The sequence below is a fragment of the Martes martes genome (assembly GCF_963455335.1).
Source record: "Martes martes genome assembly, chromosome: 6".
NCBI lineage: Eukaryota > Metazoa > Chordata > Mammalia > Carnivora > Mustelidae > Martes > Martes martes.
In genome coordinates this window covers 25,324,455-25,350,506 of record NC_137893.1, presented here as the reverse complement: position 1 = coordinate 25,350,506, position 26,052 = coordinate 25,324,455, and the positions used below count along the sequence as shown (strand labels likewise).

General features: G+C 40.6%; 1 protein-coding gene across 1 annotated transcript in view; it reads left to right on the top strand.

The window, feature by feature from the left end:
• The window catches only part of LOC308345262 (beta/gamma crystallin domain-containing protein 1-like), an 83,680-nt gene that overhangs the window by 56,315 nt on the left and 1,313 nt on the right, over positions 1–26,052 (top strand). The gene's annotated exons all lie outside the window — the stretch shown is intronic.

The window sequence follows — 26,052 nt, the reverse complement described above, 5'->3', positions numbered from 1 at the left end:
GACGCCCACACCCGTGGCCACACCGTTCCGCAGTAGCTGGTCCCTGATTGTGGTTAGGACCACGGGAGCTAAGTCAGAGAGGATAGGGCCACCAGCCTCCATGAAAGGCCTTCCATAGCAGAGGGCTACCCACAGGATGTCATTTGGACTCTACCTCAGATGTGACTCAGCATCTTGTCCTATTTGCCCGTGGACTCGGATCTCAAAATTCTCTTGGTTTGGGGTCCTGCTTTCCCCTTGACACCTTAGATTCAGCTTTCTTTCAGTATTCCGGGCCTTTTGATGGCACACTCTCAAGGACAGGCACCATGGTTTTGAATCTCTAGTGTCCAGGCTATTTCCTGGCCACAGAAGATTTCAGTAAATGTTTGTTGCATGACAGAATGGCTGAATAGCCTGTTCCCGGGTTCACTGTTCATTTCTCCACACCCACTTCTCAGAGAGGATCCTGCACGGTGACATACAGAGAGTGGGTGAAGCATATCACCCACACACAGAGAGTGGGTGGAGAACGAAGAGGAGGAAGCCAGAGAGCCTTGAGGAGCTCATTTTGGAGGTGGGAAGTAGAAGCCAGTGAGAGCCTGAAAATCAGAGCTTATCAGCAGAAGAGGCCTGGGAGCTGGTCCCAGAGGAAAGAATTTTGAGAATGGAGTCAAAAAGTGCAGTGCTTGGGGTGCCTGGGTGGCTCAGTGGGTTAAAGCCCCTGCCTTTGGCTCTGGTCATGATCCCAGGATCCTGGGATCGAGCCCCACGATGGGCTCTCTGTTCAGCAGGGAGCCTGCTTCCTCCTCTCTCTCCCTGTCTCTCTGCCTGCCTCTCTGCCTACTTGTCATCTCTCTCTGCCAAATAAATAAAATCTTAAAAATTTAAAAAAAAAAGTGCAGTGCTTTCAGGAAGAATAAAGACTGAGCAAAGCCATTGAATTTAATGATTAAGAGATCATTGGAAATACTTGAGAGCTGGATTTCTATAGAGTGATAGGGCCCGAAGCTGGCAAGTAAGAGAGGCTAGAGTGTGAATAGGTCTGAGGAAATGAGGCAGTAAATGTAAATGATGCATTTTACAAGTTTGGTGATAAAAGGAAGACAAGGGACTTTGAAGTCTAATAGTCAGGTTCTTCTGTTTTTGGTAGGGAAGGAAAAAACAACCCAAGAAGCCTGGCGACTGACACATTTTAAATCCCATTCTTTTTAATTAAATTTCTTCCTTTTAAAAATAAGATGTTCTTGGGGCGGCTGGGTGGCTCAGTCGGTTAAGCATTTGACTCTTGATTTCAGTTCAGGTCATGATCTCAGGGTTGTGAGATCAAGCCCCACACTGGACTCTGCACTGGGCATGAGGTCTGTTCAAGATTCTCTCCCTCCCTCTTCCTCTGTCCACCCATTCGCTCTCTATTAATTAATTAATTAATTAAAACATGTTCTTATTTGTCAAATCAAATAAATGCAGGAAGGTGAAAAGAAAAAAAAATTCAGGGATAATCATTGAATCATCCTCAGCATAGGTTTTATTTTCCAGCTATGTCCCCTGTGAATATTGTGTCTTATAGTTTTGAAAAAATGTTGGAATGATTATGTATATGTGTGTATATATGTTTTTACACATATGTATAAATTACAATGCTTGTCATTTTTCATTTAAAGTATCTTATGAAAATTTTCCACATGATTATTTCTCAAAAAAAAAAGTTAACAGCTGCAAATTATTTCATTTTGTGCAGAATTGACATATGGCAGTTGCCAGGCAATGAAATATACTGGTCAGCTTTCGTTTGAATTGATTGGCTATCTGTCTTAATTAGTGTGCGTCTAAGTGGTTGTTAAATAATTTGAATATTATCCCTAACTATATGAGTAGATTGTCTACTTCTATACTATGAAATATAATAGCTTAACCAAATCCAAATTTTAAAAAAAATCGTAGGACTTTTCTTATTTCACTAAGATACTCATTTCTTTTATTTCTAGCTGTGATATGACTTGAGAAAATTGTTATCTCATGTTTCATATTTTTAAGAAGTTAGGTAGATTTTGTATAAATATCTTCATGGTTTGGCCCTTAATTAGGTTTCCTATCAACATTATTTTTATTAGTGTTTCAAACTGTATTTTCCTGAATTCAAAGTCATAGTAGCCTTTTAAAAATAATTCTTCTGAAAAAAAAAAATTCTTCTGTTTCCAGATAATCATGCTCCTTGGAGTGCCTGGGTGGCTCTGTCGGTTAAGTGTCCAACTCATGATTTTGGCTCAGGTCATGATCTCAGGGTGGTGAGATTAAACCCCACCTCCGAGCCCACTTAAGATTCTCTCTCTCCCTCTCCCTCTGTCCCCATCCCCCAAACCCTATTGAGTGCTTTTTCTTTAAAAAAAAAAAAAAATCATGCTCCTTCCTTCTTGCTATTCTGACCTATTCCATTTCTTTCTTACCCTTTTCTCCTTTTCTAAGTAATGTAGAAGTTTGGAATTCTCTTAGAAGCACCAATTCCTTACTAAAACAATATGCTAACTGTTATTTGGGAAACATGGGCAAACAAAATTCTTTAGATGCAAGAATTAAGTAGCTAGGTTTCTGTTTTGTTTTGTTTCAGTCCTCCTTCTACCCTTGTAACTCGGGACAATTCATGCAGGTCTTCATTTATTTGTCTATTCTCTAATGTTGATTACATAAACTTCTTCAGATGATAGAAGATGGTCTCAAGTAGTTCTTTTCAAGTAATTGGACTGAATCAACGCTGGATCAGGAAGTGATAATACCATCAACAAGCACAGGAATTAGGTGCCTCAGACTAAGACAACTCACAATATTCCCCTTTCAAGGAGCTTCATTTCAGAAAGAGATGTCACAGTGGTAAAGGGAGGTGAAGAGCAGGTGCTTCTGAAAGGCCTTCAGAAGTGGATGGTGGTTCGTACACTCTAGAGTGGGTTGTTCCTGTGGCTAAGCTCAACTGACTTGAAGGCTACCAGACCCCCACCTGGTAATTTGCTGTCCTGATAGAGTTCTTGGTGTGTGAAAGAATGCTCGGAACTGCCCCCAAGATCTTCTCCTGTAGCCTCTGCAACTTGGGGGCTTCATCAGGAAAAGGCCCCCAAACTCTCTCTGGGGTGCCCCTCAGAGCAAATCCTGGATTTCTTCTGAGGACATTACCTCTAGGGTATGGGATGTCTGTTCTCTCTCAGTTCTCCCTCTCACTGGGGGAGGAGGTGTTTTCCTGCTCTCTTGCTCTTTCTACACCATTACTCTGCCTGCTTCCTCAGCCCCAGGGAGGCACGCGCCTTTCTTGCCAGTCCTCCTGCTCACCTGCCCCCACTCATCCAGTTACTGGCACTGTTCTTAGCATGGCTCTGGGTGACTTCAGTATCCATGTGGATGACCCCATCCGTGCACCATCGCCTCTCAGTTTGTTCTCCTTGTCACCTCCACCATGCCGACTGTCACTCCCTAGGCCTTGTCATTACCAGCAATTTCACCACCTCCAAAACCTCAGTTTATCCCACACCCTGACCTTCACCTTCTACCACCTTCCAGCATCCCACCTCACTCCTTCCAGTGTAGAGTCTGGGTCTATTATAATCACCCCTTTGCCTACAACCCCAGACACCTGGGAATGTCCTTGGCACATTATATTCACTGGAGAATACCCCAATACAGACAAAATACAGTTCCTTAACTAAATACATTTTCTAACTGGAAGTGACTGGAGAAAAATTCACAGCTCTGTTGACTGCTTTCGGTTCATGAGGACATATGCTACATTGGCCCTGGTGCTGACCCAACAAGCCTGTTCCTTCCATCCTTCATTCTCCTATATTATCAGTGCTCCCCAGATCTTCAAAAAGCAGCCCCCCTCAGCTGGTAACCTTGCTTCTCATTTGAAGAAAGTAGAACCAGTCACATAGAAATCCCACACCCTTCTACCACCAATTATCTTCATTTGTATTCATATCCTCAACTTTTCTCCTATCTAAAGCCAAGCCTTCCATCTGATCCCATCCCTTCTAACCTACTCAAGGATTTTTGCTCCATGATGGACCTCTCTCCCTCCCCTCTCTCTATTACATCATTCCTATCTGCAGGTGAACATACTGCAATACCATCTATCTTAAAAACATTCTTACTTTCTGTGACCCTACATCCCCCCTCATTTCTCTGATACCCTTCATCAGAAAAGCCCTACCAAAGAGTTTATACTTGCTGTCTTTACTTCCTTTTCTCTCACTTTCTTTCCCTTAAAGCCCACTCCAATCAGCCTCTTCTGAAACACTGTGAGGCTCTTGGTCTCCAAGAGGAACCTAATTAATACCACATGATTTTCTTGCCTGGATTCTGTACAGATTAGAAGATCTCAGGCCTCCCTCCTTGGGCAGAGAGCCTCCCCTTGCAGAAGCGGAGAATACTTGCTCTCTGTAAACAAAGAGCTCCCAAGAGGAGGAGGGATGAACCAAGCGTGCCCAGTTAACTCTGCCCCAATTGGGGAGGTGACTCTCTTCACAGAGGTGGAGTGAGGAAAGGAGGCACCAGGAGTCACACTAGCTGAATTCCTTCCACATGGAATGAAACATCAGATTTAGGGGCTATCATGCTGCCAAATTCAACAATCAAATCATAGACATCCTTTGACTCAAATTATCAGCATCCTTTTGCACACCTCCAGGCTTCCTTCCTATTTTCATCAGACTCTTGGGACACTAAACTCTCCTCATTTTTCTCTTTTCTTCATAGAATCTCTTTTCTCCTCTTCAGCTGGTTACTCTTCCTCTTCTAAATGTTGGAGGACCTGAAGGCTCAATGCTTGGAGCCCTTTTTCCTCCCTGCATTTACTTTCTAGGTGTGCTATCTGGTCCCACAGCTGCAAAGCATGTGTATGCTGATGACTCCCACATTTATGTCTCTAATATCCCCCTCACTCCTGCATCCCAAGCTTGTATGTCCAATACCTCAGCATCTTCACGTGAATGTGAATGTGCCATTCTAACATAGCAGGTACAAGCCTACCTATTGATTAGCTACCTGCCCCTTCCCCAGTGTGTCCCTAAGAACCCCATAATTCTTCTGCTAACTTTGGATTTAATTTGTTCTTCTTTTTCTAGTTCCTTAAGGTGTAAAGTTGTTTATTTGATCTCTATTTTTTAATGTAAACACTTATTGCTATGAACTTACATCTTAGAACAGCTTTTGCTGTGTCCCATAAGTTTTGGTATGTTTGTTTCCATTTTTGTTAGTCTCAAGATACTGCTTGATTTCCCTTTTGATTTCTTCTTTGACCCATTGATTATTTAGGAGTGTGTTGTTCAATTCACACTTGTGAATTTTTCAGTTTTTCTCCTGTTATTGATTTCTAATTTCATACGATTGTGGACAGAGAAGATACTTGGTATTATTTCAACCTTCTCACATGTGCTAAGGCCTTTTTTGTGACCTAAAATGCTCCATCCTAGAGGATGTTCTGTGCACACTTAAAAAGAATGTGTATTCTGAGAAAGACACATATCATTGTGATTTCATTTATATGTGGAATTTAAGAAACAAAACAGATGAACATAGGGGAAGGGGAGGAAAAATAAAATAAAATGAAAGCAGAGAGGGAGACAAACCATAAGAGACTCTAGGAAACAAACTGAGGGTCGTTGGAGGGGAGGTAGGTGGAGAGAATGGGCTAGCTGGGTGATGGGTATTAAGGAGGGCACTTGACGTAATGAGCAGTGGGTGTTACATGCAACTGATGAATCACTAAATTCTACCTCTGAAATTAATACAGCGTATGTTAGCTAAATTGAATTTAAATAAAAAAAATTTTTTTAAAAGAATGTGTATTCTGCTACTGTTGGGTTTAATGTTCTACATCTGTTAGGTCCGTTTGGTCTAGGATATAGTTCAAGTCCAATGTTTCCTTATTGGTTTTCTTTCTGGATGATCTATCCATTGTTGAAAGTAGGATATTAAATTCCCTAACTACTGCTGTATTGTTGTGTGTTTCTCACCTCAGATCGATTAGTATTTGCTTAATATAATTAGGTACTCTGATGTCATCATTTTATCTTCTTACTCCACTTCATTTTTTTTGTGGAGCTCGTCAATATTGGGGTAATAATTGATATCAACTGGTTTTTGTGCTTCTCCTATGCCTCTCTTATCCAAAATGTAAGCTTGCTCAGTCTATTTATTCACTGTGGTAAGTCACTCAAAATTATTTTTGCAGAATGAATTAATGAGTATATCTATTGAATGGCAAATGTATATTATAAATAGATCAGGTCTGAAAATTAAATGTCTGCACTAGTCTGGTTTTTGATGTGTCTCTTAAACAACCAACATGACATATAATAATATTACAGTATATTTTCTCTGGAAAGCCCAAAGTGGAACACTCATGTAGTATATAGTACAATGTTCTTATAAGATAGGATAACTCATTATAATTAAAATTTGTAATAAGCTTTGCAGTTTACAAAGTGCTTTTGCAAATACCGTCTCATTTAAGTCTTGTAACAACTCTGTAACATGTCATATCATTATCCTTACTTTACAGGTCAATAATTTCAGTATTCCAGATATTACGTGTCTTGCCCAAGGTGATACAATTAGATGTGGCCACGATGGCATTTTAATTGAGGTCCTCTATTACCAAATTAGATTTTTCTTTTAGTCTAAATATGCAAGGACACACAAATGTTTGGCATAAAGCAAGCCTATCAGTTCTTCAGTTCATTATCTTCCCCACACATCAAAGCATCATCCTAAATTCTTGTGCAGTTTGGCAGAGCTGAGAGGCTGTGAAGATTCTTTGTGGAAGTAACAGATCAGGTGTTTTGAGGTATTGTGGCTTCTCCAACTTCTTATCAGATAAACAAGAGTATCCTTTTCCTTGATCTTTTGTAAAAGGAAGTTGCTTATTGAGGCTCTAGAAGCAACCCAACCTAGCCATTCACCTGGTTTTAGAACAACGCTTTTGGGGGATTTTTAGAGTTTTAGACTTCGAAGTAGAAAACCATTTAGTAGAGCTGGCGGAGTTGATAACCTGGAAAATTAACACTTGGACAAAATTACGTTCCCTTCCTTTTCTTACATTTTCTGGCTCTGTGTGCAATATATCACCATCTCCAGCCTGGCTGATCCAGGGTATTCAGTATGTGCCCTCTCCGAATAATAAAGGATGACCTGTATTCTTATGGGAGAGAGTGGGTGTGTTTGAAAGAAGGGTAAAGCCGGTGGGGATGGGCAGGGCCAGATAAACTAGAGAGAAAGCAAAATGCCAGAATTAACAGGAGGCCTGGCCAGGAAAAATCATTTTGAATCAGAGAAGTGTGCCTCAGTTCTCTCTTTTATATGACAAACAATCCTGTAGGAAATACAGGATAACCTAACAAAAGGATGGATGTCCATAGCGTATATGAGAAATTTTCCTATATCCTCCGAGAATTATATAGCGTGAATCTGACCAAATCCCATCGTTGTAATGCAAACAGGCGCTAAACTATGTGCAAAATACTTTGAGTCACTTATTTAAAACCAAAATATAATTTTATTTTTAGCTGTTATTACTGTGAGACCCATTCTTCTCGGCATATAAAAGTATCCAAATAATGAAACTATTTTACAGTTAAAGGTGGAGACTATTGAGTACAGTAAGCATTAAGTAGTTGAATCACTTTCCAGGCCAGCTGGCCAGGTTCAGAGCCCAGCCCCACAACTTCCCAGCTGTGTAACTTTTGGCAAATTGCTTAATCTCTTTGAGACTCAGTTTCCTCATCTATATAAAATGCAATAATAGCACCTTTCCCACAGGTTTGTTGTAAGGACTAAATGAGAAAATAGACGTAGAGCACTTAGCACAGTGCTTGGAATATAGCAATCACCCAATAAAAAATAGTTATTGTTATTAAACTGTAATTATTTTAAGTGCTTGGTAGTTCTGGGTTGATTCCCTATTTGTCTTCTCCTGCTGCTCTAGTCATTTAAAATAAGATAAAAATTATTATATATATAATAAATGTATATAGTATATACATTCTATAACATACATATTACTGTTAGGAAAAAAGCCCTCCCTAAATCTTTCTATCCTTTCTAAAGTGTATCTATTCAAATTTCAGTCTCTGCCTAAAAAATTCTTGGAACAATTGAATTTTCTGTGGATGATTTCTGAAAGAAATGACAAACCATACCATTAGAAAAAAAAAAAAAAAGAATAGATTTTAGCAGAAGGCTATATGACTTCAGCCTGTTTCTGTTATCGACTGCTGCAGAACGGCTATCCTGGCCTAAACTAATAATCATGTTCTTGCTCCTGATGACTGGAATTTGGACCGGACAGGTGGGATCAGCTTGTCTCTGCTCTATGGGATGCCTAGCGAAGCTGGACCTTCTGAGGCGGCTTCTTCAGTCACATGCCTGACGGCTCAGCTGAAACAGCTGGCCGCTGGCAGGAGCGCTTCTCCTGGGGCCTATGTCCAGGGCCTCCGTTCTTGCTGTTGGTCAGGTTCCGAGGTCGTCCCCTGCACCCCCTCCCTAGGTGGCCTCTCCCCCAGGCCAGCTGCCCCTCTTATGAGGCAGCTCAAAAGGAGAAAAGAGCTCCAGTCCTGGACGTGAGGAGTAGCACATGGTACCAGGAGAAGAGAAACTGCTGGGGCTGCCTTTGGAGACTTGTTACACAGCCCCCTGAGACTGTGTCCAGCCAGCCTTCTGCCAATTCGCCTCCCAATCTCTGCTGTGGAATAAACCTCCCCCTGAATAGTCTACAACATTCTACATTTCTAGTGGACACTAATCTTTCATTCAATCCAGATATTTTCTCCACAATCTTTTTAAACACACAGGTTCTAAACCATCTTGGAAATTATGTCTGAGGCAGACTCAAGGAGGAGAGGATTATAGACCCAGATGGGCAAACAAATTGCCTGTTTCAGTCAAACAAATACACCAACCTGGAAAAGGGCACTGAGTTCTATTTTATGGACTTAATCTTCCCACCTGTGGGTGGGCATAGTATACCAAGATCTGTGCAGAAATGGCCACACTGCCTTGCAGTTTGTTGTATTTTTGGTTTTGAGCACGGGACGTATTTTGTCATGGGGTTTGTCCATCTGTCACGGGGCTTGTCCAGACTTACTTGGAATGTTTCTATAGCCCGCCCTGGGGCTTGGCTGGTTCCCTGGCCATTCCATCAGGACCTAGAGCTGCTATGGGTCCACTGTGGACTCACAGAACCAAGTATTTTCAGGGGCACACATGACATGATGAATTTGCTGCCTACAAGTTTGTGTTGACATGGAAGGGTTTCTTTATGTTGTTTGCTGAGGCATCAATTACATCACAAGTGCCCCAGTTTATAGGCAACATTGCTATAAATGCCAATTACATTCTTAAGAGACCAGAATATTAATTTCAGCATGGCAGAATCCTTGCTGTCTTCTCGATGCCTGTTGTCTCTGAAAGCACTTTAAGAGTGAAATATTCAAATAAGCGTGATCTCTTAACTATGCCTCATCACCTGGACTGCTTAGGAGATGAGTCATAAAAGGGGCGACTCTCCCCTACTTTGTACTTCCATGAATGTTTTTTGTCAGATTTTGTGCCCTTCTATTTTAAGTAGAGGGAGGTCCATCAAGAGAAATGACACAAGTTTAAAATACTTTGTAATACCAGGGCACCTGGTGGCTCAGTCGGTCAAGTATACCACTCTTGGTTTTGACTCAGGTCATGATCTGAGGGTTGTAGGATCAAGCCCTGCATCAGGCTTCATGGTCAGCATGGAGTCTGCTTGAGATTCTCTCCCTCTCCCTCTGCACCACGACACCCCTGTGTGCGCGCTCTCTCTCTCTCTCTCTCAAATAAAGAAATCTTAAAAACAAAACAAAACAAAACAAAAAACAACTTTGTAATATAAGAGGAAAAGTATATTGTACTTTAAGCCTCTTCTTTACTCTCTTCCTTTTTTCCTCCCTCCTTCTCTTTCCCACACAAGAATTGAGTGCCTTCTATGTGAATTCAGCCCACTACAGGCTATTGGGGTACAAAGATGAAGGATACCCAGCACCTACCCTCTAGGGAGTTAAGTTCTCAGGATAATCAGTGTGTCATTGGAGGGCTTGACCAATTGAGGGTCAAGGGTGTGACCCTCTAATCCCAATACAGAAGTTATTCTTATGAGTATACCCTGGGTTCTGAACCAGCGAGGGGAAAATGGAGTTTTCTGGGAGATTTCTGGTAATGGATTCCACGAGGTTCACCTCAGCCTGTCCCCACTTGGCCCACAATTTGGCCTTTGAGGTACCTCCACTGAACTTCTGGGCTCTGCTTATTCTCCGCAGAGAATACTTCTAATACTTCACAGATATAATTAGATGCTGTTTTCTGTTCTTATACTAGTATTCTCTCTCCTCTTTACAGAAAATAAGATGACTCTTACTTTAAACTTACAAGTCAAGGTTGCTGTGAGAATTAAAAATGCACACCAGAAGCACTACTTTTCAAATGACAGAGCGCGACACAAATGTAAAGATCCTTGATAGCATTCACCTCTCTGGTAAAAGTAGCAGGAGACACAAAGCTGTCTGGAAGCCTAAACAGATCTGAGAAGCCTGAGCTCTGGTTCCCCGACGCTCCCAGAGTTTGGTTGTTGACAGGTTCTGGTGAGTTTCCAGTGCTCCTGGTGTAAAGGTTCTGTTGTTTCCAGGTACCCACGAATGATCTCAGTCACTTCAATCTTTAACTCACGCCACTATGGCCACAGAGTGGAAGGCTCAAGAGCTGCTTTCAGGGCTGACAGTTTTTACAGTTTCGAGAAAAGTCTCTGATTTGTTTGATATTTATTTTGTGTCCTGAGCTAGATCTAATTCGTGGTCCATTTGAAGCACAGATGGCTTTTAAAAACTAGAAACCGCAGTATGTAAGTGGTGGCAGCGGTAAGCATATTCATTTTCTATGGCTGTGTAATAAAATACCCCCAAATTCAGGCACTTAAAACAACAAACATTTATCACTTCTCAGTTTGAGCAGGTCAGGAGTTCAGAGGCAGCTTAGCTGGGCGGCTCCAGCGGTAATCATGCTGTCGACCAGGGCTGCAGTCAGACAAAGGGTTGACTGGTGCTGGAAGAGCCATTTCCAGAATCACTCTTGGGGCTGTTGTCAGCATGACACTGTTGTCAGGATGACACTGAAGATGGCTTCCCCCAGAGCAAGTGATGAGAGAGAGACGGAGAAAGAGAGAAGCCGGAGTTATAACCTGGTCTTGGAAGTGAGATATCATGATCAGCGTGTCAGAGGAAACTATATGAAGATGTAAATAGTGGGAGCAGAGGATGATGGGAAATGTCCTGGAAGACGTTCTCTTCATCCTCATCTACTGCTTTTTTTCTTTAAAATAAGATAAGGGATGCCCAGGAGGCTCAGTCAGTTAAGTATCTGCCTTGGGCTCAGGTCATGATCCCGGGGTCCTGGGATCAAGCTCCAAGTTGGGCTCTCTGCTCAGCGGGGAGTCTGCTTCTCCCTCTCCCTCTGCCCTTCCCCCTTGCTTGCGCTGGCTCTCTCTTTCAAATACATAAATAAACTATTTTTTAAATAAATAATTAATTAAATAAGATAAATATAAAAAATATATATTTTAGTAATCAAGAAAATTAAATATATCAAAGAATTATTCAGATTTAGACCTATACGTAAGGTTGTGGGTGAATTTTTCCTGTCTTTGAATTTACCCAGACTTGGGTAAACCAGAGCTTCTGTTATAATTACCTGATAATATCTATTAGAGTTTTAGGAGTGCTTATTCTTCTTCAGTGATGGTTTTAAAAGTACAAAAAGAAGACACCCTGCCAGGGGCGCCTGGGTGGCTCAGTTCATGGGACGTCTGCCTTTGGCTCAGTCTACTTCTCCCTCTCCCTCCCTCTCTGCCTCTCCCCTCCACACATGCTCTCTCTATCTCTCTCTCAAATGAACAAGTAAAATCTTAAAAAGAAGAGGAAGAAGAAGAAGATGACACCCTGCCAAGCAAGCTTGTAGGAATTTATAATCCAAAATAGATTTCAGCAATTTTTGTCTGTAGAGAGCAAGATAGTGAGTATTTTAGGCACTGCCAACCACCCAGTCTCTGGTGCAGTGGTTTAGTTCTGCCATTGTAGCACTAAAGCAGCCATAGAGACTAATGTATTACAATTACTATGTGGTTATACCAATAAAACTTTATTTATAAAAACAAGTTGGGGGCCAGATTTGGCCTAGAGGCCATGGCTTAATAACCGCTGATCTAAAAAGAAAACTATAGGATACTAAATCAGAAGCCTTTATCTAGAATCAGTGTAAAAGATAAAAGACTTACTTTCCTCTACCAGTTTCACTTTATGGGTTTACTGATTTGTTCTATAAAATGTGTATAGGTAATAAAAAGGAGCTACAGGAGGTGCAAAAAGGTACAGAACACTAAAGAATGAAACAGTGAATGGAATCAGGATACCCTTTAGTTATATGCACCCTATCCCCCTGTTGAAATGGAATAAATGATTTTGAAATCATGCACAGTAGGAAACAAGACAAAATCATTCTCTTGTCAACTTCTGTGTTCTCCTGTCCCCCAGCCCAATCTAGCTGTCACTCCTGCAAAATTACCTCTCAATGATTGCTTTTAATTCTCTGACATACATCAAAACAAATGTTGATTGCCTTAAACAGAGTGAAGTTTCCTGCAAGTATTTTTTTTTCCTTGCAAATTTTTAAAACAAGTCGTGTCTTGAAAAATATCCAAGAAAAAAATTGTGACTCTCATGAGATAATTAACAATAACCTGGGGTGTTCCAAAATCTAGGCTGGGAATTATTGGTCTAAGGAATGGGGAAAAAGAAATTGAGACTGGCAGGTAAAATCTGTGCATTAATATTTTATTAATTATGTTAAAAGATCTGTTCCATCATCTAAGTTTTACCTTCTGCTACTGCCACTCAAAATCCTTATTATTTAGACTTCCCTGAGGAGCCTATTAGGAATTTTACAACTTTTTTGGTTAATTATTTTTTCATTATATGAAAATGTGTAGCAGTTGTGGAAAATAAAGAAAAGAATATAAATTACTCATAATCCAACTAGCCAGAAAAGACCACTATTAAGATTTTAGCGTATTTCCTTTCCATATGTTCTTTTTTATCTAACATATTGGATATACAATTTTTTATCCTACTTTTCTTTATTTAAATATTTTATTTATTTGAGAGAGAGTAAGGGAAGGAGAGAGAGGGAAAGACCTGGAGGAGAGGCTGATGGAGAGAGAGAAGCAGGCTCCCCACTGAGCAGGGAGTCCGATGATGCCGGGCCCAGTCCAGGACCCTGAGATCATGACCTGAGCCGAAGGCAGACACTTAACCATCTGAGCCACCCAGGCGCCCCATCCTACTTTTCAACTTGCCATTACATCACAGGCTTTACTCAATGACCTAAAGGATAAATGGCTCTCTATAATACGGATGTTCTATATCTTAGTAAATCATTACCCAAATTAGCTGAGTTGCTTGAAAATTTGTTATCATAAATAACATTGCCGTGAACATCTTTGTAAATAACTCTTTGAAGACTTTGATTATTTCCTTATAAACATTTTTTAGGAGTAGAATCACAGGATGTAGGTATTTAAACATTTTTAAGACTCTTGATAAGTACTAATAAATTGCTTACCAAAAGACTATAACAGTTAATATATCCCCCATAATATATAAAAGCATTGAGCATCATTCACTTTTAAATTGCATCTACTGTTACTTTAATTTGCGTATTTTGGTTATTAATGAGGTTGGGAGAATATATTCATTAACCTTTGCTTTCTTCCTTTAAAAATTATTCATCTTCCTTGCTCATTTTACTAGGTTTGCTAATACTTTTCTTGTATATTTCTATGGTTTCTTTATCCAGTGTGGCTCTTAAGCAACTGTTGGATATTTTTGTTGAAAATATTTTCTTGACTTGTTACTGTTTTTTATTTAAAACAAGGTATGAAAAATTTAAAATCTTGCTTAGTAAAATTACCAGTATTTTTCTTTTTTATTTCTTCCACTATTTTTAATCTTAAGAATTTTTTCCCCATCCTATATTATCTTCTCCCATGCCTTATTAGGCATTCTAACCTCTTAGTCATTCAAGGTTTTTCCATTTAATTCTTTCAGTCTGGAATTAACTTTGATATAACTTTGCCAGGATCTAAGGAATGCATGGTATAGACACATACAGTCCTCTTTAACTCAGAGGTTCCTCCTTACGTCTCCCATTGTTCTTGGCTTTACTTCAGAGTTTCTTATTACCTGAGGCCGCATTTTTTATCTTAGGACTTTTGGTGTCTTTGGATTTCGCTGGGTGGCAAAGTGCATGCATTCTTTTCATTTCTCTTTCTTACCTCCACAAAGCTTAGGAATACTAGCAACTCCGCTCAGACTAGCCTGGGCCCATACCTCCTTGGAGGAGGCTGGCACATGCTGGGTTTCATTTAAAAGATACTCATAAGGTTCACTTCCCCAAAAATGTCTTCTCCTCTGAGTTTTTATTGATGCTGGCTATGCCTGCTATTTCTTCTCTTTGCATTAAACACTGCCCTCTCTCAGGAAACTTTTTTAAAAATGCACATTCACCTCTGCAGAGTAGCAGAGTGTATTAGTCTCCTGTGGCTGCCATACCAGGTAGTACCATGTTGTGGCTGGGAACAGCAGAAATGTATTCAGAGGCTAGAAGCCCAACCTCCCTCTGATGGCTCCAGGGAATATCGTTCCCTGCCTCTTCCTAACTTCTGGTTGCTGTTAGCAATCCTCTTGTTTGTTGACTGCCAGCTGTGTCCCTCCAGTCCCTGCCTCCACTGTCCCATAACCTTCTTCCCTCTGTATCTGCATGTGTCTGAGTCTTTGTGTCCAGATTTCCCTCTTATAAGAACACCAGTCATTCGATTAGGGCCCACCTGAATCCAGTATAATGTCATCTGAATTTAACTAATTACATCTACAAAGAGCCTACTTCCAATAAGGTTACATTCTGAGGCTCTAGGGGAGTATGAATGTTGGGGGGACGTTATTCATCCCAGTACACATAGTAAGTGAATAGTTCTCTCCCATTATTTAGTTCTATCAGATCACTTTTCTGTTTAACAGTTGATAGGGAACTGGAAGAAAATCCTGGGATTTGTAGTGAGGTGGCAAAGGGAGAAAACAGAGGGAGTCGGGGTGGGGCAAGTGTATGGAAACAATGTCAGATCCCACCCCAGTGCAGAGGGCTGATCCTATAACCAGATAAATGGTAAATCCATGGGTGTTTTGCTTTCTCAGGAACTTGTTTGCATTTGAAGTGGAGAATCCAAGTGTTAGGTTGATCAGTATCTCCCTTTTCTATCAGTAACACCTAAAAACTAGTTGATGGCTAAGTGAAAGGATCAAAGGAGTAATGCAGGGGTGCCTGGGTCGCTCAGTTGATTAAGCTTCTGACTTTGGCTCAGGTCATGAACAAGGTCCTGGAATAGAGCCCCACATCAGGCTCCTTGTTTAGCGGGGAATCTGCTCCTCCCCCTGCTCATACTCTCATTCTCTCTCTCTCTCTCTCTCTCTCTCACACACACACACACACACACACACACACACACACACACGAGTGTGCAAATAAATAAATAAAGTCATTGAAAAAAACAAGTAGTCTATTGGAATGATTCAAGTGATGATTAGATGTCAGATCTTTTTGGATTTCCAAAAATACATTATATCAATTATTGGTAACTGCAATTATATGATTTTCTCATATTTGAAACCCAATGCCATGAGTAACTGCTAAATTTGGGAGGGAGAGAAAATACTTCATTTTGACTATTTCCTAAATAGAGGGAAACCCTAAGATTCTACTATTTTAAAGGGAAGAAAGGATGACAGATTGGAGAATTAATTTTGCTAGTAACATCATTTTGGTTCTTTTTAGTAAAAAGTTATTGTAGAAGTTGGGAAAGTTCCAGTAGCTTTTTTCTTCCATTTTAACATGGCAAATAAAAAATCTTAATGAAATTTATGTATCTACTGTTTAATTTTATGAATTGCCCATTTTTGAGAAATGCATGGTATGTCCCACTATTATCTGGTTTATAAAACACAAGTTTATTTCCTTTCTGAAATATTGGCAATATTTAAATTTTTTTATTAGAAGCAGGATGAAAATATTTTTAAACGAAGAAAATGAAGACAGTTGTTCTCTCTTCTGTTAACTTGTGCCTGATATCCCCAAATATTGTGAGAGTTCCTACCTTCATCTTGAGTGCAAAAGTTAAAATCTCCTATGTGCACACAGCCTGTTGAATCACATGTCCTCATTCTACCTGATGAAATGACACTCCCTACTTTAAAATTCTATTAAACAAAATAAATACTTTCTTGGAATAGAATGTTTTGTGGTTTAGTGACTCAACTCTTTCTCAGTGTTAGAAGCCTGGGTCCTCAATCAGTCAGTGCCACAAGAAAAAACTTGTTTTATGTCATCCCTGATCAAAAAAAAAAGGGGGGGGTGCCTGGCTGGTATAGTCAGTTGAGCGTCCAACTCTTGGTTTCGACTCAGGTTGGTGATCTCAAGGTCGTGGGATTGAGCCTGGTGTCTGGCTCTGCACTGGGCACAGAGCCTGCTTGAGATTTTCTCTCTCCTTTCCTTCCACTGCCCCCCTCCCCCCGTGTGCGCTCTCTCTCTCTCTCTCAAATAAATAAATCTTTTTTAAAAAGGACATTTATTTTATTTGCACTGAGTAACTGAGTATAGGTTATGGGCCTGAAGACGATATGGTTCTTAACTCCTAAAAAGCCCATAACTGAAATGAGGGGATAATGTATGTTCTCAGAAAACCTGATCTGAATACTTAACAAATAATGTGAGGTTGGACCTCATTTGACTGGTTTTGATCTATAAAAATGTTACTTCATAGCATTCAGCCTCAAAGTTCACAACCAGTTACTGTCACTCACCTGAGCTTTGCCTGTCCTTTAGTCCTTTAAGGATGAAGAGTTGTGCCCAGAAGCCTGTCCTGAGCCAAGGAAGTGTGGGGCCAGCGGCGTTTCCCTAGAACTGCACATTTAGGTGCCCGCGCGCAGCCCCTTTTCTTTTGCCTTCTCCTGTCTCTCCTCAACTACATCACTCCCACATGTGGGAACTGTCTTTCCTCCTAAGCATATCTTCACCTAATTTGGAAAGGAAAATCTCTCCCTTCTCCCTCACTTCCCTTCCTTCCTTCTTTCCTTCCTTCCTTCCTTCCTTTCTTTGTAGTCTGTCTTTCTTTTTCCATTCTACTGTGAATCATGATCACATAGTTGATGGCTGTAAGGCCCAAGAGCGAATCTCATTCATAAGAGGAAAAGAGAAAACGACACATTTTGTTGTGAAACAGTGATAGTCTAGATCTGGTAACAGGGAAAGCCCTGTAAAGTCACTTTATAATCTCTGAAAGGTTCTCTAACAATTAACTCTTTTTAATTGAATGTGCTTTTTCTCAATAATCCCTATCCCAAAAAGAAAATAATCTGTACTTGAAAGAAAAAAATACTATTTCTTTTTTTTTAAAAAAAGATTTTCTTTATTTATTTGAGAGAGAGAGAGCACATGAGAGCATGAACAGGGGGAGAGACAGAGGAAGAAACAGGGGGAAGAGACAGGGGAAGAAACATCACTGAGCAGGGAGGGCCCCATGCAGACCTCAATCCCAGGATCACAGGATCATGACCTGAGCCGAAGGCAGATGTTTAACTGACTGAGCCACCCAGACACCCCAAGAAATACAATCTGTAAGGCTGTTTTATTGCTCTCTTGAAAACATTGATATTTTCAATATTGAAAATATCAATAATTCTATAATTCATATTAGCAATCTCTTTCTTTCTTTCTTTCTTTCTTTCTTTGGCCATGGTGTACTATTTTAGCTACATGGAATTGACTTTTCATGTAGCTTATCTGGGAATCAAACTACCATTTATAATACTATACTTATGAGATAATAAGTCAGTTACCTTAAAAAAAGTTTTGGAACACAACCCTTTGGTCATTTGGGATTTCCTTCAGTATAAACTGGATACTTAAGGGGGAAAAGATTCATTACATTATAGTGTACTGGAGGAAATGAATTTTGAAATTAGACTGAACAGAATTTGATAGCCAGAGATTGCCAAGAGGAGAGGGGAAAGAATTAATAAGAAACCTGAGCAAAGAATAAATAATGAAACCAGAGCAAACAAATCTCTCTGACCACAAGTGAGGGAAGGATGCGGTTGGAGTGGCAGGGAATTTGGAGCTTATTACCAGCAACTGTAAGGACAAGCTTATTAAGCTAGATGGAGAGTAGTGATAACTTCTTATACCACAGAGGAATTCAGTTCATGGGAGCCAAGAGCATACATATCAGTCTGTTCTCAGATTTACCTTCTCATTGTCGTCAGTCAGCAAATCTGTATTCCTGATGTGTCCGTAATATGTTTTGCATTATTACTTCTTATTAGAAATGATTTTTTTTTTATTTGACAGAGATCACAGGTAGGCAGAGAGGCAGGCAGAGAGAGAGGAAGGGAAGCAGGCTCCCCGCTGAGCAGAGAGCCCGATGCGGGGCTCGATCCCAGGACCCTGGGATCATGACCTGAGCCTAAGGCAGAGGCTTTAACCCACTGAGCCACCCAGGTGCCCCTAGAAATGATTTTTAATGAGAGTTTTCTTTTATAACATTAGCACCAGTTAAAGATACTAATTGAACTCATCATTATGTAAATGACAACAATTCTAGGCACTGCCAAAGGACATATCTAGGAGGCCCTTAAGCAACTCTAGTCTCTTATAAAGTTTACCTATCTGGTGCAGGTGGATGGGGGAAGCCAAAGATGTAGTTCAGACAACTATGTACTAATTACTGATCATCTTGCATTAATCATTGAACACCTGCCAGGTATTTGGAAATTCAGGAAGTCAAACATGATGAGATTGACAGTTGAAATTGGAAACTAATGTAAAAACTAAGATCTGTAAGAATTATCTTGAAAAAGTACAAAAAGAAAGACTCATATTTACATTTTAAAATAATTTCTTTAGTTTCGTACTATCATCAAAGGGCATTTTCTATGTTTTCTATGTCTTACAAGTAACATTTGAAGACTCAATCCTCACATCTAGGTTTATAAGATTTATAGACCACTGTATAGTAAGAATGTATTGAGTAGAGCTTTTAAATCTCTGAATTATAGCTGTGAGAATTTTGAGGGTACCTGAATTGTAAGAAAAGTAGATATTTGTGAATTCAGGAACTATAGTAAGTGCTGAAAATCTTTGATACAAGGAACAATTACACAATTTATCTTGAAACTTCTTGCTTCTAAAGTTGCTATAAAGTAGTAACACTTGCAGCAATGCAATTCTTTTCAAAGCTCAAGTTTGGTGAGGATAATCCTCCCAGTGCCTGAAAGGGCTAACTTCGGCAGAAGAGTTTGGTGCCAGGTTCGTTAGGGACCCTAGTTTCATAGACTCTTACTAATTGTGGTTGGCACAGAGTCATTCTGGATTATTGAGCTAAGGTGTGGCAAAGGTAAACAAAGGAAGCAGATGATACACAGTAGAGGCGCTATAAAGTCAACTTCAAAGTGTGTGACATCACCAGAGACTTCTGGAAAATAACAACAGATGGACCAGTCTAGCTACAGCTACGGTGGTTAGGAAGAGGTGCTTTTGATCCAAAGCTTTATACTGACGTTATTTGAAATAGTCATCATGGCGCGGGCTCTGCAAGCAGCTGCTGTAGTCGTGAGTCAAACCATCTTTGCAGGAAGGGCTTCGTATTCACTCACCCAGGACACCCGAACTGAACATCTGTCATGTGACAGACGTGCGTATATGCCACGGCAAAAACAGGGAGAATCATACCCACAAGCTCTGTAAGGAGCTTAACTCTCCGAGATAAAAGACCTTACTTACCCTGTGAGGGAAACTGCCATCAGTGATTATAATGAGACTACAATAGAGCAAAACTGCCTGTAACAGAGGGTGTGTGAGGGAGGTTTGTTTGAGAAGCTAGGCTGGATCCAGAGAATGGAAGAGCTTGAATACTGGGTTATTCATTCCATATCCAGTGCCAAACCATCTAACGGCTTTCAAATAAGAGAATACATTAGAAAGATCCATCTGTTTGTATGGTAGAGCAGGTTAGAGGATGCGGAAGAGACGAGATGGCAGAGGATAGCCAGAAAACTCTCGAAACAGAAAAGGTAATGAAGTTTGGGACTAGGATAATGGTCAGTTGAATGGATGAGGGTTTCCTGTATTTATGCCCCATCACTCCTTCCTCCAAAGGATTTACAGTTTACATCCAATTAACAATGTAAAGATGAAGATCGGAAAACTAAAAGAATAATAATGTAATAAGACCATAAAGGCAATTACTTAACAGAATTATGCATTCATAAAGTTCTGTATCATTACTAAAATGGATTCAAGATCAGGTACACAACCCCCACAGTCTGAAAGACAGCAGGTGAGGAAAAGAAAATCTTTCTGTGGCACTTAAGAATGAGAGAACTTTCTCCTTTCAGGCACCATAGAGACTCTTAAGTAAGATGGTGGCTAACACCCTTCTCAGCTTCCCTGCAACGTGTCCCACAAAGAGTTCTTATGTGGCTGTGCTTTTAGTGCCTCTCAAGGCAAGCTCAGGTGTGGTGACAAAGGGCCTCTTGACTGGTGATCAGAGAGAGGGTGATGGGAGCAGGAGAGCCGAGGGATGACTCCCCAGGGTTGCCCATGGTGATTTAGGGTTGGTTTTCTACACTTGTATCTATAATCATATTCAGCCAGGCTTCTTGCTCCTAGCCTGCCCCACGGTAACACAATCACCGCTAGCTTTGTTTTGTGTTACAAAGGATAGCAATTTTAAAAACTCTCTCTTGCACTATTGATTTGTTATTTATGAGTTTAGGAAGGTCATTAGACAGTCTTTCTTTGGGGATTAGATACGCCATCGAAAGAAAGGCTACATTTGCTCTTCTCTGCCATTAGGTTTTAGGAACTCAAGTAGCCTTCAAAGGAAAATATCAGCAATCAAAAAAATTTTTTATATTTTAATAATGAAATTGTCCAACTCGAATGTTATAAAGCAAAGTTGAAAAAAATACCATGGTCTTTGCTTCCTCTGAATGAGTGAATGTGCAATCATGCATGAAACATAGTCTCCTACCACACACGAGCCCCTCCTTGAGACACAGACCTTGGTTTGTCAGTTCTCCTGGAGTTTGGGACCGTCATTCCGCAGGTTATTTTGGTCTCCTGTCCTCTTTGTTCTTGTCCAGAATGAGAGCCTTCCTTCCTCTGGGAACACCGATAATAAAGCCAAACTTTGTTGAGCCCAGCCTGGTTCTGGGTGGGCTTCATAGTTTCTTGATTATGGAGAGTGATCCCAGATGACCAAAATTTACATATTATTGGTTCTGAGATAGCTTGATTAATTTTCACAGACTCTGTCATACCCAAAACCTGGATTTCACAAAGTGCAATTATTATGGCAAAGGTCCCCAGGCTTTGTTGGAGAGAAGATGATTTGCATTCCAGTGGTCTGATAGGAGGGGAACTTAGACATTCTGCCCTGCACAGCACATTGGGAGATGGCCCCAAGCCTTCAAGCTGCCATTTAAAACATTGAGGGGCCCAGGAGGGTGGAGGCTGGCTGGACCAGAGAGTGTTACTTTTTACAGAAACACTAAAATAAATAAATAAATAAAAATAAAAATGAGTAGACCCTGATCTTGTGCAACCAGTAGATGGCAGAGTTTCTGCGTCAAAAGCTATGACTGATCGCTGGTGCTCAGTACTTCTATTAATGTCGGGGTATTCTTTATGTAGTTAAAATTCCTAGGATGTTTCGGATTTTAAAACTTGAATGAATATAGAAAGTTATATTTATATCTCCATCCAACTGTGATCATGAAACTCATCTGCAGAGAATTTGAAATTAGTCTCTGAACTGGCTGGCAGTCAGCTGGGTTCTGTACTCCCATCTCTGCCACTCTTCTTTCTGTATCATTTCACGGTAGAGCCTGATGAATACGCTAGCTCAAAATAACATCCATATGATACCTAGTAAGCTGTTGGGCAGGACATGTTAACTGACGTTCATATGTATAATTAAAATAACTGGTACTTACTGAGCACCTACTGTGTGCCAGTACTAAGCTAATAAGCATTAGCTAATTTTTATGAGCATTAGCTAATTTAATTCTCATGACAGTCTGGTTATTATCCCTATTTGCAGATGAGGGAGCTGAGGCTTAGAGAAGTTATGTAATTCACCAAGATCCCATGCTACTGGCTGGGTTGGTATGACTTGAAATCTGTGTGTTTACCACAGCGATATTCCATCTCTTAGTTAGCTGAGAAAGGCAGAAGCCCGAATACGACATTGCTTCTGAAAGAAAAGCCCATTCTGTAAATCTGAAACCCTTGGTTTCCAAGGTAAATAAATGTGGTTTTTTGTTTGTTTGTTTTCTGGAGATAGGACAGCTTTACATGGCCTTATTGTGCCACTGTCATTATTTGCCTCTTGGTGAGCCTTGGCATAGAAGTCAGACTTCTGGTCCCGTGCACATGGGTAATCAGGTCACCCAATTCTGCCAGCCTCATGGATTCTCGGAGTCACTGTGTCTTCAAATCTGCAATGAAGAGACTGCACTTTTCAAGTCTAGAATGTCCTGATGGTGTGACACTGTCCATCTTCTGAGTTGCTCAGAAAGAGGTAGCTCTCTACCATTTAGAGGTTGCAGCAAAAAAAAAATACTACACATACTATTAGCTTGTTAGTAAATTAAGAGTTTTCTCTCTTTCTTCATGGCCCAGGAAACTTATGTAGCTATACAACCACTGCCTTGATTCAGAAGAGTGGTCCTAAATATCTGGTGTTTTAAGCTCTCAGGAGGAAATAATTCAATGGAAACTCCTTCCGAAACTTTGAAATCCCGGTTCCAAGGCTTACTAGAACACATGAAGAATTCTTTGAGTAGACGATAGATGGCGGTACAGCATCGATTTGTACCCTGCAGTTAAACCCAAACCTTTACTCTGGTGTCACTTTTTATTATTTCACATCTACATTATCTCTGAAGCAAGAATTGTTAGATAAAGAGGAGCGCCTGGCTGGCTCGGTTAGTAGAGCATGTGACTCTTCATCTCAGGGTCGTGAGGTTGGGCATAGAGCCTACTCTTAAAAAGAAGAAGAAGAAGAAGAAGAGGAGGAATTATCAGAGAAGGAAACTCATTTAACTTGCTTTATATTGGGCTACAAGTATTAAAATGCTTGAGGAACAACTTGATGAAGTAAACCAAACTAGGAAAACCTGAAGCAGATTTATGGAAAGTAAATGAGGCTGATGCTTCAGGGGCTACTCCGAAGGCTTTAGGAGAGGTCCTAAAGTTAAAAGGTTTTGAAAAAGTAAAATATCTTCTTTTCTTTTTCTTAAAGAGGCCCCCTAAATTATATACGATTCAAGCCACACAAAGCTTGGGTTTGTCTGGAAATAGCCTGTGGCTTTTAACTTAGGAAAGGGTAGACAATCTTGCCATTATTAATTTTCTACCAACTTAATCTCCAGGGAAAAGGGCAATCTGGTTTTTAGAACCAAGCCAAATCAAACAGAGAGAGTGACTGGATGCGCTGGCAAATACTCCACTTATTTATGAGTCTGAGTGAAGTGAAGGAGTCAGCACCGAAACTTTCATTTCTGGCAGCATATCTGTGCCCAAATAAGGAAAGGACAGATTATAATTAAACAAATTAATGAATTACCCTCTGCTAAAGCTCCAGACCAGTACGGCAGTGTTTGGGGGACTTTAGTTTATTTTGTCTAGTTTTGTTTTATTTTGTTTTGTTTTTACCCAAGAGATATTGTCCTTAATAAGAGACCAGCAGTGACTGCTCACAGAGGAAACTGTATTTCCACTTACAAATCTTAACTTTCTCACCAGAAAGGCCAGCTCAGCCTTTCTTATGACTACCTGTAGCTTACTCAGAAGTTAAACTAAAATTTACCCTTTGAAAAAGAAAAAATAATTAGTCAACTTTCCAATTGGCCTTTCCCTTTACAAACAGCACTTATTACTAAGGCTGACTTGTAGGCCAAGGAGATTTATCTTGTCTTGCTCCGTGTGTAACTATTACTCGGAATAATAGTGCCCCCCTAAGGAGCCCGTGTGTCCACTAGGCCTTAATACCCTTGAGGGCAAAGGGTGGGTTTGTTTGTGTTGTGCACCTTGACCTATGACACACAGAGAGAGCTGTAAAAATGCTTGCTGGAAGAATGAAGCTAGATGTTCTTAAAAGTTACCACATGGCCTAGGGACCCTCTAGCACGATTCTGGGTCTGTTATTTCTGGGTAATATATTGTGAAGATTGGTTTCAGTAGACAAACTTGTATAATAAGTTTGCTATGAGTACAAGTTCTGTGTCTGACTCTCTAGGGAGGAACTAGAAATGCTCATGGGGTGGCCTGAGCATCTGGGGTTGGGTGAGACGCTGTCCTGAAGTTGAGCTCCACTTGTGAAGCCCTCCCAGCCCATACATCCCATGGCCTTCTTTATCTCTCCAACCAAGTCCCGGAGCCAAGTTTGAAATAATGGCACCTGTGACCAGGTGCACAGACATACTGCCTGTATCTGGGTCAGGGGGAAAGAGAAGTCAGCCAACACGTCATCAGCCTCCTCCCCTCAAAGGAAGGTGAGAGGTTATTGGCTGAACCACAAACACTCAGAACTTCCTGTTTCAGAATTATGGGCGAAGCAAGCACCATTCCTGGACTATCTATAACAGTCCTCCCCTTCATCTGGTGATTGAGAAACTAAACTTACCTTCTATTTCTTCTGTGAATTATTAAAGCCTTGTACTTTTAGTTCTTTTTCTGCTTCATTAGCATTCTTCACTCAAAGACCTTATCCTGCCCCAGTATCTTTATTTCAGCCTTAATTACACAGTTAAGAAATTTATCAACGTTTCTGGTGCACCTGGGTGGCTCCATCGTTAAGCGTCTGCCTTTGGCTCAGGTCATGATCCCAAGGTCCTGAGATCAAGCCCCGCATTGGGCTCCCTGCTCAGTCAGAAGCCTGCTTCTCCCTCTCCCTCTGCCTGCCTCTCTGCCTATTTGTGTTTTCTCTCTGTCAAATAAATAAATAAAATCTTAAAAAAAAAAAAAAGAAATTTATCAATGTTTCTGTCACTTAGGATGCTCAATTGCAGATAACAGAGGACATGCCACTCAAAATGGCTTAAACAATAGAGTGTTTATATGTACCATTGGTTACCATATGTACCAGAGGATTGGTTAATGCAGTTGCTCAACAATATATTTGAAGACTCAAGCCCTCGCATTTCTCTCTGCTTCCTGCTCCATCTGTTCTCCTTTGGCTAATGCCACTCATGGTTTCAGGGAGGCTGTCACATTTGTCATAGGCAGGCATGACACTGGACTACAGGAAAGAACCAGTTTTTTCTGTAAACTTTCTCTTAAGAGAAGGACCTTCCACTGGTTCCGTCTGCAGACTCCCTCACATCCCATTGGCCAGACTTGCACCAGATAAGTCAGGCAAAGTACAAACCATTTAGAGGGTCAGAGAGACATAAATCAATGGGGTAATATCAGCCAGAGAGATGTGTGGCATATGTATAAACCAGTTACTGGTGAGGGGACTGGAACACCAGAAATAGGCCAGTCACAACGGACAAGCAAGCCAGAAGTGGCTTCCTCTGAGGCACATGGGGGATGGATATCTGAACAAAATTAGGGTTATTAGTAAAGAAAAAGTACATGTGGGGTGTGGGGGAGAAGGGGGAGGTGTCTGGGAGTTTGGATAAAGGAAATGGTTTTGGATAGGAAACCAGCAGGTTTGACTAGAACACTGAGCCTTCATTGGTTTCCATTTCTTTAAACTCTAATAGATATTAATCCTGGGAATGATTCCTTTTCCCTGGCATAGCCTATATCGTTCTCCTGATGGATTTAGTTCCTACTCTATTTCCAATGTTCAGACAATTACAAATATCTTTTCTTAACAGCAATAACGGTAGAGCAACC